The sequence below is a fragment of the Acanthaster planci genome, linkage group LG02, assembly GCF_054643075.1.
Source record: "Acanthaster planci isolate LZ-2023a linkage group LG02, COTS_SCS, whole genome shotgun sequence".
Taxonomy (NCBI): Eukaryota; Metazoa; Echinodermata; class Asteroidea; order Valvatida; family Acanthasteridae; genus Acanthaster; species Acanthaster planci.
Window position 1 is genome coordinate 24,185,648 of NC_141778.1, and position 21,573 is coordinate 24,207,220.

The window sequence follows — 21,573 nt, forward strand, 5'->3', positions numbered from 1 at the left end:
TTAAGGTGACCATAATGTAAAATACGTCTTTAACCTTAAGGGTAGCCAGTGTACTTCATACATATTGTTGGAGTACAAGTGGGGAGTGAAGTTATATCTCCGATTTTCACTCCGAACGTGGACACAAAGTTGAACAAACAAAACTCGCCTCAAAGCTGTTGTTCAATATCTCCTCAAGTAGAAAGGTGCGGAAATTTACGACAACTACGGAATCGAAATAATTTCTTTGTGAAAAGTTCAATTTAAAAATCATCAAACTTCTCTGTACTCAGTCATGTTTGGCGTTTTCTCACTTTTAATTTTTTTTTCAAGATGAGTTAAGGCAATGTTTTAAATTTGTTTAAATTGCGTGTGGTATCCGCTGCACCGGCCCGAACGATCCAGTGCACAGCTGTTGACCTGGGAATGTGCACTGGAAAAGTGCCCATACTTCCATATTCGAAAGTCTTTTATTCTGCTGTTCGGAGGCTAATGACAAGTCCCAAAACAGATTGTCCAAACACGGAAACACAGATGTAAATACCAATTAATATAAATTTATTTTTGATTCTTGACTGGGAATTTGGTTTCATTTCGGTGCTTTCAATTTCTGTCTTGTGCGTTAAACAGACCATCTGTAGTAATTCAATGTGAACATCATCACCAATGTGAACAATATCTTCATTTGAAACACCGTGTAAGATTGTGGCGCTAATATGGTTTCCCGAATACTTATTTTCTGTAATAATGTATATAGGATCACTCACTGTACTTGGCTCCGAAATGCGTTTCCTTTTCTCCGTGTAGCCCCCTCTGATGCTGAGATATTCGAAATCTTGCGAGTTAGCCATCCAAGGATTTTCCGACCCTTTGGGCAATTTCTTCAGCTTGTCATAAATAAGATCAACATTACTACAACTAATTTTCAAACACTGACACATTGACGCACATGCTTTAAAATACTCCTCATCTAAAATCTGCCAAAACAGGAACCGCCACTTTAGACCCCCTAGTTTTCAGATTCCCTAATGCCCGACGTTGCCCTTCGTAACTGGTTATGGTGATGTAAGGCCTCACCCAATGCGATCAACTACGGCTCGTGAGATTACTCGAGCCTCTGGTAGCAACTGGCTGGCGACTAAATTATTTTCCATAAACGCATGTTTTTAGAGTCGACCTAGCTAAGTAATATCAAGAAAGATAGGGCTAGGTTTCCCGAACGTTTTGGCTGGGTAATTTGGCACAACTTCGTAGATAATGTTCAGAATCTGCAAACTCGCTCAGTAGCATAATTTAAGTTATCTTGAATTAAGAGGAGGGCATAGAATCGTTTAAGAGATTAGAGAAATATTAACAAATTTGCAGTTAAAAGACACTTACCAGAAGAGTGTTGACACCGTAAACACATTGTATTTCATTTTGCCCTTTCCTATGAAACCCCTCAACATTCCGCAGACGATCCACCATGATTACAGAAAGTTGAACTGGGAACGAGTTGTGTACCGCTGCCCCTTGGAATATACATGTAATAGTCATTAGTCGGTATTGATGAATTCCGGATTGATCATCTCGCAAACGCTTATCTGAATGATATGCTCCATGAATATGTCCAAGAACGGCACACAGCCAGATATCTGCGGCGCTGGGGGTGAGTAATCAATCGAACTCTTTCACACTGAGTAAACATGGCTGCGCAGACTACTCGATCGGGACGCTTCTTGAAAAAGTTAAGTTCTGCATAATTGTAAGGATAATGTTTAAAGGAATATTTCCGCAGAGCAAAAATATGAACTGTTTTTGCATGCATCTAGTGTCGGACGGCGTTCTAAAAACCTCAAGTGGTTTCCTCTGTTTCAAATACATTTTACCTTAATGTGAACTGAATGGTTCGAATATACCAATTACACTAAAAGATATACTTGGTATTTAAGTCCTAACTTCACCGAATGCGTTTGTCCCCGTTGTTTTGCATATAACCACATGGCCCTCAGAAAACACACGTACCATGCCGAGGGAGTCTGTTCTCCAGACCCTGCTTTGCTGTGTTTGCTAGCGATCAACGATCTGTGCATAAAAGCACCCGATCAGGGCCCAGTATCGACAACTTAGCGTTGCTTGTGGTTCGATGGGTTATCTCGAAACGGGCTTGTTTGGCTTTTGTTGAACCTGTAGCAATACATGGCACCTGATGGCCCCCCTTGGTACAGCTGCTGTCCTGTCGGCCCGGTGATAAGGCCTTTTATGAGTTTTGGCAGCCCCCCCCACCTTAGTGTATTCCATGCCGACGAGTGTGTGTGTATAGCTTGTCTTAGTGATTGTAGGAAGGCATTGTTTGAAGTACCAACATGCAGGCCAAAGTCTCCTTCAGACTTTTGCCGTTGATAAAAGTGCGAAAGTTCACCAGGCACACAAAATAATGATATTTATGGTACCGCCAGTTCTTTCTGTATCCATTGGTTCCAGAAACGAAAAACGTTCGTCCCTCGTACGAGCAAACAGCGCCGGCCATCCTCTCTGGGTCTTTGTCGGTCTTGGCATAGTCTGGGAGGTTGAAGGCCGCGTTTATATCTAGACAAGCAGCCATTCTTGAAAGTTCTTGAGATTCACAAACAACATCATGGTAAAGGCACATAAAATCAATGTCCTGAGGCGCACGCAAATCGACAATTGATACAGGACTTCGAAAAAGCTCGCCCACAGAATGAAGACCCCAAACTCAAAAACCCCGTTGCCTTGCATTGTTGTTCGCTAATTCCAAACAGTGGTAACCAGTGAACGAAGAGGAAAATGATAAACTGGTGCTTTACAAATTATAGTTTCCGTTTCATGATTTAATTCCTAAGATTAACAAGACTGGTTGAATGAAATTTGTTTAAACGGCCTGATTCGAAGACTTGTTAAAAAATCTCGCCACGCAGTTTCACCGACAGTTGTTAAAAGCAATGTTTTGTAGTAAATTCAAGTCCTTCTTCGCTGAAACACCCAAGCAACATTTACCCAACCCTGCCCTGTTCGTGAGCCCCAAGGTCATGGAACAAACAAGTCGCATAGTTAGACACAAACAGATCTAGATTGGCTCACATTTTATCGCTGCGCGAAATGGCCGAGCGATATTCAGGAGCCAACTATTGAAGGCTTAACTGCCCATTACTCCTCTATACAGGGGGCGGAATAAGTTAGTTTCCCAATGTTGCTGTCAGAGTGGGAAATCTATTAATATTCTTTATCAGCTAGGAGGATTTGCTTGCACTTTTATTTAATAGGTGTACAATTGCGTCCACGTATTTACTAGTGTGAGATGTGGACAGGCTTGTTATCCATTCCAAGGACCGTTGCTTAAGTTAGCTGCATTGATAAATTATCGCAAGATCGTCACTCACGTCTATGATATCGGTCATCGTTTTGTCAGATATTTGGCCAAATATAGGGCTTTGGAACGGTGTCTCAGTTGTGAGAACTGAGCAGACTGTCAGATATGGGGAGGGCTTTCAGCGCGAACCGATTTTCCTTGCAAAATACCAATGTGTATTTATTGCTTTGAAATTCTGAGGAGACCTGAGTTGACCCCTTTTCCAAATCTTGTGACTCTTCCATGACTGTGTGTCTGTGTGCCCATCTGTTCGAGTGTTTGTCTTTTGTGATCCTGGAATTGTTTCTACTATCGACACTGTAATTAGTGAACATCAGATGACGAAAATTTGATGTTGGTTTCATTTTGGTCATTTGGGCTTTAGGCACACCGCACAATATCGTCCAATATTGTTTGTTAATTTGTAATTGCTCATTGATTGATTTTTTTTATACATCTGCTTTTTTCAAGATGTTATTTCGGTTTGGGTTTTGACTGTTTCGGAGCTACGTTATGTATTGCTCTCCAAAACTGAGTTAAGAATTTAAAAACCAACCACATAAAGTACGATTTCCTGTATATTTCTCGTATTCCCGTCTTTGCATACTTTCAGACGAGAAATATCAAAGCTCGTGATACTAGAGTCTCCACTTCCCCCCTTCATAAATTCACTATGGCGCTGCGGCGCTGAAATGTTATGGTCTTTATCTTAATGGGCAGGCGCTCAAATTATGGTACAGGCACAGTAACCGCGCCGCTTCGTTACCGGGCAAAATGGCCAGTCTTACTGATTGTTTTCTGGTTTTAACTCCTCGAATGTGCTGCAATCAATTCATGCTTGAGTTGAGGATATATTGCTTTTTCCCCCTATTAATGGCACATAAGAACGAAGATAATTACTTAGACATTTTTGACACTTTAAGAAATTACGCGTTGAGAAAACAAAGGATATTGAACTACTGAAACCACTTTGATACTGTATCTGCTCTACAGGTACTAATACATGTTCTGTTTAAGATGATGTTTAGATTTGTGGTGATGAGGTGTGTATACATGTACGTGTAATTTCAAAGGCCGCTCCTCACATAATTTGTGACATCAACATGTTCCGGTTAAGGTTTACTATATTTTTGTGCGTTCGCTCCTATTTTGGGGGAGTAATTGATCAAAACCTCAGTCAAAATGGTCATTTTTGTGGGAGGCCAGCGACGCATTATTAATTTCTCTTCAAGTTTTTGGATCCTTTGGGAAGTAAACGTGTTGAGGGAAACTGGTTCTGAAATTTTTGTAGTGGTAACAGTTCATAAGATTCAGTATTTTGGACACTTGTGAACGGTGTACTTCGCTCTATGTGACCATCTTAATGCAGGAAATCAACTATTCCACAACTTGTCAGAACTCACAAATAATACATTTTAGTGTCCCAATGCAAAAATTTCTGTGGCTATCTCGGCCGGTATTCGGTCTCTCAGCTGACTCCATTAAATTTCAGAGAGTCCCCTGTCTGGTTGTGCTGGCGTGACTCCCCTAACCACATGACACATAATTGGAGATCATCGGCCCACTGATGTGAAGCCAGGCCAGAGTCGATGGAGCTCGAATCCGCTCCTTTCAGCTCCTTGGGCAATGCCGAAATCGTTCAGTTGGTTTTTCGAATTCGCTAACCAAACACCGACAACAAAGACGCTCAATGGGTGCCGACTTCAATAGAAGCATCCTACCGTTTGCGAAGTCAAAACCCCTGGCTCTCCTCTCTCCATCTGGCTGTAGGAAGGCCCACGGATATTCTTCCTCTTTCTCTGTCGTGTTGTCTCGCCCTAAGCCGCTTACACAAACACTCGGCCGGGCTCATTTAGCCAGCCTTTTGTCGGCCTTATGATTGGGTCTGAATGGGGATGTAACCGATATCCACTATTAGCTATAGCTGCCCCCTTTAGTCTTGTCCCTGTTCCCCTTCAGCTTCGTTTATTATAGTCCCCCTGCACCACTACGCTTGAGCGACTCTTGGGTCGAGTAGTTTACCATTAGATCATCCCCCTCTGTGGTGAATACTGCTTCTAGTCTGGAGTAGGTGCCGTGTTGGTTTGAGAGGATCGATAATCCTGCATCGGTGATGATAACGCTGGGGTTTGTGATGTCAGTGTATTGGCGACCGCTCCTGTCAACTGGAGGGTTAGTGTACCAACAACACGTATATCGGAGACCAGTTCCAATCTCGTTACAGACCTGGTTCTGAAAGGTTTCAAAATCACCTGGATTTCCACAACTTTCTGAAGTGTACCTAAATAGCGACACGCTTCCGTATGCGATTCAAGATTACCTAATCAACGGCTCAAAATTTCCCTGTGGATAATAAGAATACCGAATGTTGTTAAATTGAAATGCATGGTGTCTTAACGTGGGAACCACTGTAAACTAACCTCGACGGTCCCTAAAACACTCCAAATACGAACAGGAACAAAGCAAACGATTCTGAACTGTGTGGGTATTAGCGTTTTTACCCTCTACAATTTGACGAAAGTTCTTACGACCAAAACAACACACAAAACAACACCTTACAACCCAAACAACAATTCTCTCACAATCTCGCTTGCATCGTTAACGTGAGCAAAGTTATTGTTTGCAGTATCATTTATCTTGTGTGTTCTCGTGTCGCGTGTGCCTTCGTCTCCCGCAAATTACATGAGAGTTCGTGTTGAACGAGCTCCACGTCTCTGACCTATACTTAAAAGTTCTGCTCACTTTCCCTTTTTAGTTCCAATAATGTTTCTCTTTGCCGTGTTTCGCATTGGCCAACACATGGCCATTTATCACTTTGTGGCTCTTACGTAAAAGGACCTACTTTTTCCAATTGCCTGCATGCTTTAGGACCTAGACATCATTACAGTGGAAGCCACTTGTCTTGCATGCAACCTACTTTCGTAATTGCATGTGAAAAAAGACAACTGAGTTTTCCAGGGAATTAAAACAGGAAAGGAAAAATCAGCATGGCCACCAGCTTGTTTTCTGAGCTACGATTTTTACCTTGCACGCACACGCAGCCCGCAACTGGCAGTGGGGTTGTATATGGCAGTCGAATTCTATTATCAACATCAAAGGCCCACCGCCAACATGGGACACGACCTAATGCTGTAATCAAATTGGAGATGTTGCTACAAGAAGCTTCAGCCGCTTTGTCCTGTGCAGGTCTCTTTTTTCTCTCTCCGGCTCGCCCTGTCTTCATTTTCTTCCCTCCCGGTCAGTCATCAATGAGTGACCAGGTCCGGGGCGCCTCGTCTGCCCGTCTGAGGAATTGATCCACGCTCTCCAGGGACTGCTCTCTCCTGCCGACCGCGTTGCATCCAGTATCTCCCTTCCCGTACCACCCTGGATCTATACAGCCCCCTATTCTCAACCGGTGAAGCACTGGTACGCATTCAAATTTCTTTTCTTAACTTCATCCAGGAAGGGAAGAGACAGGAGAGAGAGAGGGGGGGGACAAACTGCGCCAGACTTCTATTGTAATGAAGTCCCAACTTGCAGCTTACTTTAATTAATTCGCCAAGGTATCATTTGCGCGGGAGGATTCGCCAGGAATCGATTGCACCGCTGTGTGTCCACATCAAAGACGGCCGTGGTTTTACCGATGACATTATTGTACGATTAGGGGCCCAATAATCACATTTAATCATTGGCCATTATGGCGGAATCCGTGGAACTACACGCTAGCCTCTTGTTTGAGTCTGTTTCTTTCATTTCTTTTTGTCGTGAACGCAGTGTTTTTCGGTGTTTTTTTTTCTGTTTAAAGCAAACTGTGTCCGTCAGTGCGAAACTAAATATTGAAAACATGGCAAGCGGTCAACAAGTCGGCAGCTGGCCTGAAGTTGTGCAAAATACCAACCAGCAAAACTCCAGAGTAACCTCGTAAATTCGACCAACTTTAGCCATTTATTAACCAAAAGTAGGGGCCATTTTGTACCGGTTGTTTTGAAAATAACAACGCCCAATATTTTTCAACCATGTGTGGAGAAAAAACACTCCCCGGTCATCCTAATCATGAAAAACGAATCTTGTTTGCTAAGTTGGACGGGGCAAGGAATGACAACCAACCGGAAAGCATTGTGACAATGTTAAGATAAAGTACCTGTGATTTCATGTACAAAACGGTGGCCAAGGTTTGCCATTAACCCCGTCTGGCTTCCGTGTGGAGGATTATAAGCTAATACGGGATGATGTGTTTGGAACTGAAAGTTCATGTACTAAGCTGCAGCAGCAACTGTGACAAAGTAACAACTAATGGACAAAGCATTAGGTCATGTTTAAAGGTGTGGACAACGAAGCCTTAGAACAAGGTTATTTGTCAGTGTGTAGGGTCTACTATGCCACCCCAGAAATACGTTTCTCATTTCCCTTTATGCTGTCGCTTATACTTTGGCACCATGGGGTAACTTTGGCACCATGGGGTAACTTTGGCACCATGGGGTAACTTTGGCACCATGGAGTAACTTTGGCACAAGCCACTCCTCTTGGTTGTAGTCGTCATATCTTCGAAGCGCCCATTATGAATGATTCTCTCAAGTGATTCTATGAAAGTAATTTTATCATAAAATACTCCTGGGGACTTGGCCTGAAGGATATTTCATGTGTAAAACTTCATTATAGTTGTTCTTGATGTTTTTCATTAAATTCCAGCGTCCTGCCAAAGTTGCCCCGAACCACGGGGTAACTTTGGCAGCACTTAATTAAACTCTAACAAATAAAGAAGTGGGTGGATATTTTCTACTACTAGATTAGACTTAAGGTTTCATTATGACAAATATGTCCCATCAACAATGAAACACAGCTTCTGTTCTCGGAGAAGCAGAAACGATTAGGATTTCCCAAATTACCCCGTTTGACGGGTAATGGGAAGTTATGTACGAATAGTTGATATCTACACGAATCCATGACTGCATCAATTTTTCGCGCCAAATGAAATTCACTGTACCTCTTTCCCTTGTCAGGCATCACGGTACCCTGTCGTTCATGTAACAAACATTCTGTTTGAATTCATATCTAATAACGGCCGGTTTATGATTATTATTGTTATTTTTTCCGAGGCGCGACCTTGCTGATTTCCGAATGGGAAATTATGAATGAGTTCGGTCCAGGCTGCTGCTGGCATGCACATGTATGTGCATTTCCAGTCAGGACATGATATTGATGAATCACTCTGTAAGTGAGGCTCGTACGGTCATAACGGAAACTGGTTCTTTGGGGGAGAAGGGAATTGAAATTTGCTGTAAAAATCATGCTGATCGCGTGGTTGGTTGATATTAAAAGTGACATCAGCAAAGCGCGCTACGCAACCAAAATTAAGAGTATGCAGATGTCAACCTTTGAGTTGAATTTTTTTCCTGTCTTATTTCCCTTCTCTATTTTTGGCTTGTCGTATGCTATACATGGGGTGATTTGCAAACCATTTATTACCCCACTACTGTGGAAATGATGAAGGGTGGTTGGAGTATCTGGGCATATTTAGGATCTGAAGTATCTATAGTGTGGTCAAGAGTCCGAGATGAGAGATAGTCAACCGGTCCCCGGTTCCCCGAGATACCCCGCGTGAATACCGAATGAGACGCGTTGAGACGGGGAAATGGAGGAATATCCACCGTGTGCGTACGTGCACAACCAAACGCGGAGTTAGTCGTTCATCGTTAGCCAGCGGACTGGGCCTGCCCGCGCGGATCGTCCCAGGTTAACGGCCCGGACGCGCCGTCGCACGGCGGGGCCGCTGGCGCGGGTACACCGGTAATTTGTTACACGACAAGGGGGGGGCATCGCGAGAAGTCATCGGGAACAAGATGAATACATTCATGAAGTACTTCCCGTAGTCATTTATCATAAATGGACCAGCGCTAGGACGTTACCACTTGCACTCTGCTGACACCGCCTCTTCTTCCTCTTTTTTTTTTCTACCACTCTTCACAGATTACCTCGGTTAAAAATTACTTTCAAAACAAGGTTCTGTGCGATGAGTCTCCACGATGCTGCTGATGCTAAATCTTCAGTACCACGGTCCTAAGTTGATCTGTTGTTTTGTCTCTTGTCGGGACTGCTGCCTCTCAAAAGTTCTCTCAAAAGTTTGTTTTGTTGACTGCATGTTTTTACAGTCACGGCTTAATATTAAATAAGCTCGTTCGGGGGGACTTCGATAAAGTACAGAGGGTCATACATGTACATGTAATTACACCTGACAGGCCTGATCTGTCGTTAGAGCACACGTTGTTTACATGTGCAATCGAGGCCAGATGTAGAGTCGAGACAGCCATAGCCATCAGACCAGCAAAACTCGCTCCCTTTTTTTGTCCCTATTTTAATTGGATAAAGAGAAACTCAGCCAACAAGCGGATTCTGACCGCAAAATTAAAAGGCACCGCTGGGTTTTCACACCGGCCGAAGTAATAAATGCCACCAAATTAGTTTGGAGGTCCAACGCGAAGATGATGAAGATCTTATTGGGATGTGAAGGGGGGGGGCTTTTCGGTGTCTTATGGTGGGCTTTGTTTGACTTCAGTTTAAGCGGTATTGTTCCTCTTGAAAGGGGGCAAAATCAACTTTGGAGCCCGGGGAGTTGAGACCGCTCCTGATCGCGTATAATGTCGCTGGAGTGGCGGCCCTTTGTTAAGCGCACTGTGCGCAAGTGGGGATCAATGTAAGAAATTGCTGTTATTCTTCGTTGTTTGGTTGGAGATGAGCACCGGCACTGGAGATAACAAGGATACGATCAGGATGAGGGCTGAGCTCGTGGGGGAAGGTTGAATGTGCCGGGAGGCGAGAGGATGACTGTTATCCGTAATGATCCAAAGCTGCTTTGTTGTGATTTATAGAAGTGTCATCATTACCACCATTATTATTATCATCATCATCATCACCACCACCACCAGTACACCACAGTCAGGCTGATCAAGGGTGAATCCAGAACAATGGTGCATCCGGGGGCGCTGGTGGGGGGGGGGCTTGACCCCGACGTTTTTTCTGACAAACGAAAATACAATATACACCTATATCTTAAACTGCTCTGATATAATGGGGGAGGAGATGCTGGAGCATCATGAATTATTTGGGGGACATATTCCGTCCGACCCCCCCCTCCACCCCACCCAACGACAAATCCTGGGTGTGCCATAGATCCAGAACCAAATTTTCGGGGTGGATGTTGTCTTGGGAGGGTCAAAATTCACACTCGTGAAATGCTCAATGAACAAAACGGATCAGCTACTTTTCCAGTCAAAAATATTGGAGACTTTGTAGAGAGACCATGGCATGAGTGCCGAGGAGCTTAAGTTCCGAAGAATGAACAGGAGAGCTCCAGTGTGAAGTAACTCTAACCAATAGTTGGTGTGAAATTCCTCAGATAGTGTCCGGGCCGCTTTTACCTCCTCACAATCTCAGTTATGCCATGATATTTTTAAAGCCTACTTTGATCTAGAACCGATCGTGCTTTGTATATTATTTTCAAAGATTTATGATCCGCCTTGAGAAAGGAGGTGAGCAACATATCTCCATTTTTAAAATTTTAGGTTGCAGCAGGCTTATCACTGTCATCATCGTCGAAAGTTGGGAAAAGGTGTTTGCCAAGTGAACAATATTGCATTGACTTCAGATAACAGTTGGGAGACTTGAAGGGGGGAAAAGGCACAATAGCCTGCGTATGCGGACAGGGCCACACCATTTCTTGATTGGGCGTTGCGTGTGTTTATCTTCGACAGTCATTAATTAAAGTTCTCCGACGTTAAGTGTTGTTGTGACCTATGTACCCTGTTAGAATAAAATATGAAACAGACCACTTTGGTCGGAAACGTAGATCTGCCTTTATTCATGTGGAAACCTGTGGCCCATTAAGCCCAATAGCTAGGATCTTACGTGCTTTTCATCACGTATAATCGCGATGGCTCCATGAGATTGAAGGGAATGAAAACATTCGATCTATTTTTGGAATTCATCGCAACGGCGCCAACGAGCGATCCCAGTTTGAATTTACCGGGTAGGCATATGCTTTGAAGATTCCTGTTGAGTTTGAGGAACCAAATTGAGTCTCAAGTGATATTATTAGTTCTTCTTATATAGGCCTATCTGTTGTGGGCTGAAATGGGTTTTCATTTAGCGAAAAACTGAATGTTGTTGTGATGCTTGGAGCGATGAAAAGGGAAACTTTGTGGTACGAAATCAGCAATGAGATCCGGAAACATACCACGTGACACATTTTGCCTTTGAGGAAATCAGTAGTGTATGAAACAATAGTGGCGACATTTCAATTCAAAGGGGAAGAGTAAACAATTTACCGGAACTGACAGTGCGACACAATGAAGTGCTACAAGTTAGGGAAAAAAATGAATTGTAAAATAAACGGCACTTTTAATTTATGCCGATTGCTGGAAGGTGTCCTGTTTGCATGAAGCAGAGCACTACAACGCTACTGGGTGAAACGACCGTGTCATTGTTCAAAATTTAAATTTTTCCATCTTTAAATCTTTTTGTCTCATTCCATCTACTTTTGTACCTAGTTTGTTTTTCAGGGAATTATATAATGTACTTGAAACAGACAGGGTGGTCTATTTAAAGGAATCTAGTTCTGCTGACTCTTCTTCTCAAAACGAAAAGTCCTTTTTTTTCTTCTTTTCAATTCTGCAAAGCATGAGGACAAGCTACATGCCGTGGACACGGCTATCATTTCGTCTGCTGCTGGTTCGACCGATCGTCAGTTATCAACTTATTTACTCACAACAGCATTTCTTAGTCATTATTTCGTTGCTGTCTCGTCACACACCACCAAACGAAACAACTTGTTCAGTTCATTTGTTCATCTGTCGAGAGAGAAAGTGAAATTTTTACTATCTGTTTTTCTGGACCGGTTCCCAAGACTAAACTGTTGTTGAAATTTGTTAAACAACCGCCTCGAGTATGCCGTTCTCACAAAGCGTTGATGAGAACTTTCAACACCGCACCATCTGTTTGTGATTCTTGTAGGCCGTGGAGATTTCAGCCCAATATAGTTGTCTAAGTTATGGAAATCGCGAGCTCTACTACGTGGATACCTTTCTTGTTCGCTACATTAATTAACTGGTGCCCGTAAAGAGTGGTATTAAAGGCAATTTTAAACATGTGTAGGGAAAACGTTATGGTTTTCGTTTGGGCGTCATTTTCTTCCCGCCGATCGATTGCTGCGTTATTAACGACAGAAATTGAAAGTGCCCCGGAGTCTTTACATTTCGTTTTTTCTTATGCTCAGTATTTTAATGACCGAAATAATTAGAATCCTGTCCATGTTTATTGACAGTCATTTTACCACTCTGGCCAGACGATGGACCCTTGTTGAAAAATGCATGTGCTTGTTTTTCTCACGGAGAATATCACCCTTTATGCCGATTAAGGGGAAAACAAATACAAATTTTTCCAAGTCAACACGTTTAGTCATGAGGTTTACATTACCGATCTGAAGGCGGGTTCCGATAAAGCGAAACTGGAGGGTGAAAATACCACCGCGCACGGCCGGTAGGGCCTGTTTTTCTGCGGGTCGATTCAAACTTTTACACCGTGTTTTTTGGCGTTTCCAGCTGTTCATTTTCCATGCATGCGCATAGATTACGGTCGAATCCCAATCAATTTTTATTTCAGAGGTTCATTACGTTGGACGTAGGAGTTGCAAGTTTCCCCAAAACACCGTCTAAGTTGCGCCATGTCACCAAATAAGTTCTTGTGGCTAAGCGTCTCTCCTTCGCTGGCATGCAACACCTAGCAAAGAATGGTAAAAGGAGCCCTGAAATCTGGCGCATGCGCGCGCCGCAGCTGCGGAGAATGGTACAGTCCACTTATTCAAGCCCCGTTGAAAACAGCGTAAAATCAGCACTGTTCAGGGCCCAATAACATGCATGCCAACATCCCCGAGATTTCTGAAACACAAATGAAATTCTTGTCTGATCCCTAATCTTTCAATTTCTCTTCAATTTTTTGTGGGTTAACCAATTACATTTTTAATTATTCCCACAAAACAAAAATCACCCCCCGAAAAGTGATTTTTCCGAAGTCTGGTTGCAGCCATTTTTCAAGTGGCAACACTCAACTTTTCGGCCACTTAGGAACATTTTTCGACCATAGTTTTTAGCCATTCTGCTCTCACATGAAAGCTCAAAGACCCAGAGAGTTGATCCTGGCAACGATTTAAACAATCTCACCATTTTGGGGGCCAAACAATCTCCTTGTTCAAAAGATACTGTGGGGGCACTTTTAATGCTAATGGATGGCAAGAAATTCTCACTTGAATTAGTGGTCTGCGCCCAGAAGCTGGACGGGTGTGATTGCACTGAAGAGGGCGCTGTTGCTACAAATAGCGTCAATCTTTGCAAACCCTCCAAGAGGAAATGAACCTTATTCGCAAATCGTGCATGTTAAATTGAAAGCGATGTTTTATTATTATTATGTTGGAAACCTAAGAATAAAAATGAAAGCAATTAAATAAAAATTCATTTCAGATCAATTTTATTTAAAATTTGATAAAGAATTTTAAATTTATCATTTATTATAGCTAAAGATTCTAAGCAACATTTAGAAAATGAAAAGTGATGCATGGAGGCTAAATAGTCTGGTATTACCCCGTTTGACATAGAACATTTAATAAGATACTCAGAAAACCTGATCAGAAGTGGCTTCCTTGAATAAGATTTTTTGCGAGTGGCTGAGATAGCATGATTTCTACTCTCTGTATTCAGCTTGGTTGATGACCAAAAGAGACATCGAAAAAGACACCTGATGGTAAAGCTAAAAACACATACTTCTAGCTCTCGCTCGAACTGGACACTTCATTCCCATTATGTAAATACATCCCCGCTCTTCTCCTCAGTTTGCCATTTGCGAGACTAGGCGCCTTTCCTTCGACCTCTTATCTGATGTTGAAACACAAGAATGAAGCTGAAAATTGATGTCATTTGCCCGCTGTTTTACCACCCATAATCGCGCTTCTTAAAAGCGACCATGAGCGCGCATTATAATGCATCGCACGGGGCAATTTGCCATGATCTCTTGGGGGGAAGGGTTTCGCTCCCCCGGGGTGATTAAGAAAGATGGCACTGTGCGGGAGTCGATGCTCATGGGGCCGGCTAGCTGATCGTCGCTTGATATATACGCCAACCGATGCTCCTGCGTGTAAACCCGGTGCTTTTTGTGACGATCCTTCAATAGGAAGACACTCTGTTAATGTTAAACCATTTACTCTGAGACATCCACCCTCAGCTTTTAAGAATTTCACCTTCGCCCTTCCCAGACAAATTACACAATGGTTTTCAACTCGTCTCTTTAAAACTGTGGCACAATAGGCACTCCATCCAGACACTTTGACTCTCCCCGATCGTCTATTGATAGGGGTTGACATAGCCCCTCCAAAACCCCCAAACGTCAAGCCCTCGGCCTTTAGACAAATTACTTGGTGATTTTTTTTCTGCGTAGCAGGCTGCCCTTCGTCTCTTCGCGGGCGAAATGCGACGCGAACAAGTCTCCCCCACACCCAAACGCCTGTTCCACCGTCGGTATCTTGAGAGGGGAAAGCCGTTGGGTGACGGCGCGCTGTTATAAGGGATCCTGGCACCGGTCGCGTGCCCACATCGAGGGCCTGCCGCTGTAGGCTCCGCCATTTAAACAGTCGCAACTATATCTCGTGCTCAGATTAAAAAACAGCAGGGAAACTCATAATCTTGATCACAAGAAATTACTCGTCTCACTCCTCTTGATCATCTTGCCTCTGTGTCTGCAAACCTCCTCGTCTGGCTGATACAACAACAAATGCTGATTAAAAAGTCTTTCAAATAATGCCCACTGTGGGAGTAAATTAGTCTAGGCAATATCGCTAATTTCTTGTTGTTAGGGGCCGACCGGACTAGAATCGGGGAGCACTTTTCTTCATTTTACTTTCCCCACGCGAGCATAGTCTCTATAGTTCACCGAACCCTCGCGCGGGGGATGAGAGGGTGTACTCCTCCTTGTCGCTTCCAATCACTGCTCTGGTCCTCAGGACGGGACTTGTTGTCCCCGAGACTCCAGACTTGTTGTCTCTTTTGAAAGGGTATGGGGAGTTCCAACAAATAATTACCCCCAACAAAATTAATCTCGTCTTTTTTTCTTTTTTTTTTAGTTCTGTTTTGTTTTGATAGTCATCATTGAGTCAGAAGAGGGGGGGGGGTGTCGTTCACTGTTTTGTTCTTTACACCCGAATGTAATTTACACCATCTGGTACAAGGATAATGTGGCTATTGCACACGTTTCTGAAGTATGTGAACATGGGTTTGAAAGAGAATAGGTTCTCGAACAGCAGTGGCGCCTTTTTCTCCAGTTGGATTTTCATAACGGAGGTGTACATGATAGCCATGATATCACCAGCCGGATATGAGACTCACGAGTGCTTTTATGCGCAGGAAATCAAGTATTGGTGATTAAAACTAGGACTAGTTTAGTCAAAAATGTCTAATTAACACTTCATGTGCAGTGTTTGGGAGTGTCCTCCTGAAATATTAAATCCTGTTCCGTATTTTTTAATTCCCTTTTTTTTATTGGGTTTACCTAATCTAAATAAAAATTACATCTGTTTCAACCCAGTCAAGTCTGACTTAGGGCAAGTCGTTATCAAACGTTTTGCTGACCGATTCTTGAATCAGCCAGTAGCCATTAAAATGAGATAACCTCCTGTTGCCAGGTTGTGAATGTTCTGATTTCTTATTGGTCACCAGGGTGGGCAGGAGGGCAGCGATTGGCTAGCATGCAACAACGTCACGACGCGGACGGCAGATGCCTCGTTTCAGGTCTGGTTTCACTTTTTTGTTCCTATTTTCTTTTCCTTTCACTTTTCCCGCCAATTCAGTTCAAACATTTAAAAGGAGGGGCAAAAAGCGAAAGTTTAACTGTCCCTACTCTCTTCCCATCTTAATGCGCAAAAGCAGTGTAGAAAACACCCTTGATCTTTCGCCCGATGCCTCGGTAGCTAGGTCCTCAAGACGTGAAGGGGGGGTTTGGCGGGTAAAATTGATGAGATCTTCGGCCGGTTGTGAAGACGCACTCATGGTTGCGAGCGAGCCGCGGAATTCGGCACAGATTAGCGAGTGAGCAATTGCTACTGGCAGTACCCACGGTCGCGGAAACAACAGATTTGCTTCGAAATTGAGTGACAGAATATCTTTTCTGCCACTCTTTCCCCCTCTTTACCTCTCCTCAAGACACCGAGAGAAGTGTTCGGGGGACTTTGGCACCGAATACATCGCTTGCTTGGCAGGGGTTAAACTCAAGGCTCTAAGGACGGCGTCCTCGCTACATTCTGCATCGTAAACTATTCTCAAACATGAACAATAATTAAAAGAAATTTCATGCGGATTTGAGTAAGGTTTTAGAACCTTAGCATGTAAGTTTTGATAGATGTGGTCGTTATATAATGTGTTTTTCAGTGACAAATACAAGTTCGCAACAAAATAATGGGGTCCTTTTCAAAATGCAGACATGACTGAATCGTTGTTGCACCGTACAAAAAGTTTTGCATTCCTGCCCAAACCACGCATGTTATATTAGATCCCCACTTTCCTTGGCACATCTCTGGAGGTAATATGGCACCTTGAGAGTTAGGAGGCCAACCCTTTATCATCTTCTAGTCTTCGTTTTACTTATACCTTGCCCAGTTTCCGAACCCTCACGACGCTTCACGCTTGAGTTCGTTTAACAGGCCTGTTTGAACAATGCCTAAAATTTTGCTGTGGTTCCGTTTTTTTTGTGTATAGTCGATGCCTGTTAAGAAATCGATTTGCCACAATTCGCTGCCAGACGCCCAGCCGCATGTGTCTCTATTCACTGCAGTCTGATAATCAGTCTAGTATTTGGGGGGTCAACAGTCACTCTGACCGAAAACGACTCGCTTTCGACTTTCGTTTTGAAGTTTTTTTTTGTCAGTCTGAAATGCAGAACCAGCTGTTTTATCGCTGTCTATTGTGTTGGTGCAATGTGGGATGCCGAATGAGCGGGCCCCCAAGTACCCGGATTCAACTAGGCCTACTCAACTACTCGACAGAGTTTGTGATATGTGCGTGTGGGGGGAGGGGGTTGTCAAATTTGCGCAGCGGTCCCAGGAATCGATGGCAGATTCGGCCGGCTTGCCTTCACACATTCACACACGCTGGCTTTACACGTACATTTGTTTAACGGCAGACCGGCCGGGCCCACCTAATCACGTAACCAATCCCCCATAAGAGTCAGCCACTCCAGATATATAGACCGCGGACCACCTTATCCATTACCTCCCCCATATTTAGGCCAAGGAATAATTACCCAGATAACGGGGGAGAGAAGACGACCAAATACAGAGGGGGGAAAAAGATGACGGGAGAGTAGACAGATAGCACATTATTCGCCGGATGGCTGTTATTATGCCTGCCTTTCCTAATTCCTGTGGCACGACCATCAAGAACATTATCGCCGGCTGTTGTAACTAGGGAACCCACGACAGCTACCTCACGGCTCGCCAGCCAAGCCCGGCAAATTGGAATGTCATATTTTTTTCCCTTCGTCATTCCTGGCGGTTATAATATGTGCATGGATGACACATTGTAATCGACGACTGTGGCTGTGTATTTTACTGGAGGGAAAAGAAAAGAGATGGTATGGGAGGGAGGATGTTCGTCTGCTTGGTAGTGGAGGAATTGTCACTTTTGAATCAGCCGGCTAACAAGAGACAAGCGGGAAGGAGAAGACTGCCCGTCCCGCGCTGGGGAGTTAGGGATGTGTGGCCAACCCATTAGAAATAATTAGTCGTAATGGACGTTACCTCTCGGCGTGTTACGTATTAAATGGAACAACTTGTTACACTGACCCAGAAAAGGGAGACAGACAAGATTTACATTGATTCCTGGCACTGTCAATGTTCAACTAGTTCACTATGGCCAACTATGCAGCAATTTGTATCGGTCTCTTCTTCTGTAGGGACAAAACTGTTTAAAATAAAAGAAGGTCATATTTCCCGTTTGAATCTAAATATACCAGGTAGTCTTTTGTCATGTAACCGAGTGTCATTAGTGAAAGCGTGTTCCGATACTTGAAAATGTAAACGATTTGAGTAACAAAATGGACATACATCATAATTAAAGCCTGAGTTCAGGGTTAAACGTGGGAGAAAATCTTTTTGTCAATTTGGGTTTCAAGCGGAGTGTTTATTTTTTACTGTTATTTTTAGTAACTTTTTTGCATAATGTTAGCAGTGCAGTTGTTGCCGTTTGTTCATTAAAATCTCATTTTTTTCTTTTTTATCTTAATGTGATAACGATTTCATCGGAATTATTTGTCATATCTTTAAAACTTGTTATACAAAAGGAACGACCACTCTTATTCATAGGCATATATGGCATTCGAGTTGTCTTTCAAAGACAAAAACTGTAAATTTTATCAGTGTATACAAGGCATTAACTGACATAATTAATTGGTCTTATTGGATTTAATCTCAGTTTTAAAGGGAAGGCTTAGTTTAGAATCGGAGCACAACATTTTGGAGCTCGTCAACTTTGTTGTGTCACCGCTGGTGTTCTGACCCAGTGATGTATCACTGCTTTATCGGTGTATTGTTAACAACATGTCCCCTCTCTCACCGTAAGAATTTTGTCCTATTTCTCTAAGCAAAATCGCATTTAAAATGTTCCGAAAACACTACTTGGTGTGTCACTTTTGTGTGTGCAAACACTTTCGCCCCAACTAGATCAATTTCATCAGCGCTGGGCGAACGCGACAATTCCATTCCATCACGTAATCCAAGAAGCGATATACCGAAGTCGTCTGATTTCCGGACGGGTTTCTCAGGGCATGCATATGCCGCCACCCCGTCCGTCAGACACCGCCACGTAACTTGACATTCCCTCCAGTGCACTCATCTCAATACCACCCAGCGCCTGTCCCTATAGCTGTCGGCGCACCGAGGTTTCGGCCCCAGGCCCAGCGGGGCGAGCCCTTCGTCTCCGCCGGACGGGAAGCTCTGCGGTCGGCTCGCTAACTGGTGGCTTGACGGCATTGTCCTCGCTGTCTCGCCCGGCAATTAATCACCAGCACTTCCCCTTGTCTCGTCGCTCGCTGCCCCTTCCACTCTCTCTCTTTTTTTCTCTCCTTCTCTGTCTATCGCCTCGTCTTGCTCTAGATTCTGTATCCTTTCCTCATCCACTCTGCTTAGAAAAAGCCACGTCTTGGGACCGGCCCAATTCAGATCCATCTGGTGACACCCGGGCCATATTAGGGGTGCATGCTTGCGCATACAATTAGGGCGACAGCAACGGAGTAGGTTATTTTTACTCGTCAGCCAGCGGGTGCATTAAAAGGTCTGCTTGACCGGATTTGTAGTAGTGAGTAGGGCCATCATGTCAACTGTTTAGCCTGTTAATTGGTTGCGCCATCTCGTTATTCATGGACCCCGGTACCTTGTCGGGTTCGATACTCAGGTTGCATTTGGATACGGGAGTGCAAATGAACCGCGAAATCATATCAGTTGCCGCTGTCAAGGTGTGACTGCAATTTTGGTTAAAAACAAACTATAACACGAAAAAGTCACAGCCCTGAAGCACTTCACTGTACGCATAACACGACTTCCTGTAAAAAAAAAAACATGCAAGCTACATCACGTTCGCCTCGGAAACTTTGACTAAGTCACAAAACAGCGATATCTGCCCATATTGGTTCTTCCGGAGGCCATCTGCATGACTATAACAAGACGCCCACCTCCCTCCCCCCAAAACCCAACAAGATTTGCTAATCTGTACCTTCGGTTCCGATCTGGCAACCAGTGGCCACATTAAACTATACGCTTCAGCATTACCCCGAACAAGTGTTTTAAATCACAGAGACGCTGAGACGCCTTCCACAACATCCTCTTACAATCACCCCTAACACCTGGCCGTGATCCTGCAGTTCATGATACAACCAACCCTCGAAAACTTCTTTTTCTTTTTTTTCACTTTAATTCTCTTGAGTCTCCAGAGACGAGGGGTGTCCTTCTCTTTATTTGTTTCCGTTCTGAGAAACTCGAGAACTCAAGAGACAGGGTTGCCCCTATCTTTAGTCGCAAGAGACGATGAGGCAATATTAGAAATAAATCACCAATTTTAGCATATATTAATTTCCTCCAAACATGGGATCTTTGTACCTGTGAAGCTGTGTGTCGGTGGAATAAGGATATTAATTATACTTTAAAAGATTGGAACCAAAAAAGCTTGGTCATTTATCAAGGGCCGCGTTGACATATTCCGGCAGAACTGGCCTCGTAATGGCCCAGAAATCTCGGCGTATGCATGTCATGCTTGCATTCTCCGTCCAGCGGCAGTGCGAGACGCTCGGTCCTAGGCCCAGCCGAGAGTTTTTTGTTGGGGGGGGGGGTTGCATAGCGATGGAGTAGAAAAAGAAAGAGAGAATATTGGACTCATCAGATATAACATAAGGTTCTCACTCCGACGGTAAATGTAGCGAATCGCGGGTGCGGGGAGGTAGAAACAGTGGGAGAGAGTACCTCACCGCTCGGTGCGGGCTTGTTGGCTAGTTAAACAAGCATTGCGACCGGTGCTTTCATGGTACACGGGCCTGAATTGAATTTAAGAATGATTGAGCGGCACCGGTATAATTCTGGGGGGAAGAGACAGATAGTATGCGGGTACAAATCCCGGTTTGTACGAGGGATGTCCGCCGCACCGCGCACGTACTGCACAGATCAGAAGCGCAGGGAGACCTAGAGCGACCGTGAGCCCTAATACAGCCGGCTGCGCACGGGGATCATGATGAATTCGTTGCGATCACGCAGAGGAAATATTGTGATGTCCGGAACTTTGTTGATTTTATTTTTGGCGGGAAAGATTGATGGGAACACGGCCTAGGGGTCGTCTGTCATCCCTGTCGTGTAGGGAAGCGAGCAAACCAATGCCGCCCGCAAGCCGAGAGTTCGTCTAAAGCGGCCAGGAGACACGGTGAACACACAGGAATCAAATTTCGTCCCGTCCTCAGTTTCTCCCCTGAAATTGTTTGGGAAATTTAAAAGCCACACATGTTCTCAACAAAACTTCGAAAGAAAGAAAGTTTGTGACTACGGGCCTGTCACGAAGTAAATGATAAAAGAAACAGATGTACATGTTGATCGGCTGAATGGATTTGTGGGAGAGAGGACGAGCGAAAAGATAGTGCATAGCAGAAATTGCACTGTCCAATTTCTCCTTCCAACATGGAGTTTCACTTTCCTCTTC

The 21,573-nt window shown here is 43.9% G+C and overlaps 1 pseudogene across 1 annotated transcript in view; it reads left to right on the top strand.

Annotated features, from left to right (window-relative positions):
• The window catches only part of LOC110988620 (uncharacterized), a 32,492-nt pseudogene that overhangs the window by 10,065 nt on the left and 854 nt on the right, over positions 1-21,573 (top strand). The window contains exon 2 of the transcript XR_015424403.1: positions 16,063-16,134. The product of XR_015424403.1 is annotated as an uncharacterized LOC110988620 (transcript). The remainder of the gene's footprint in view (positions 1-16,062; positions 16,135-21,573) is intronic.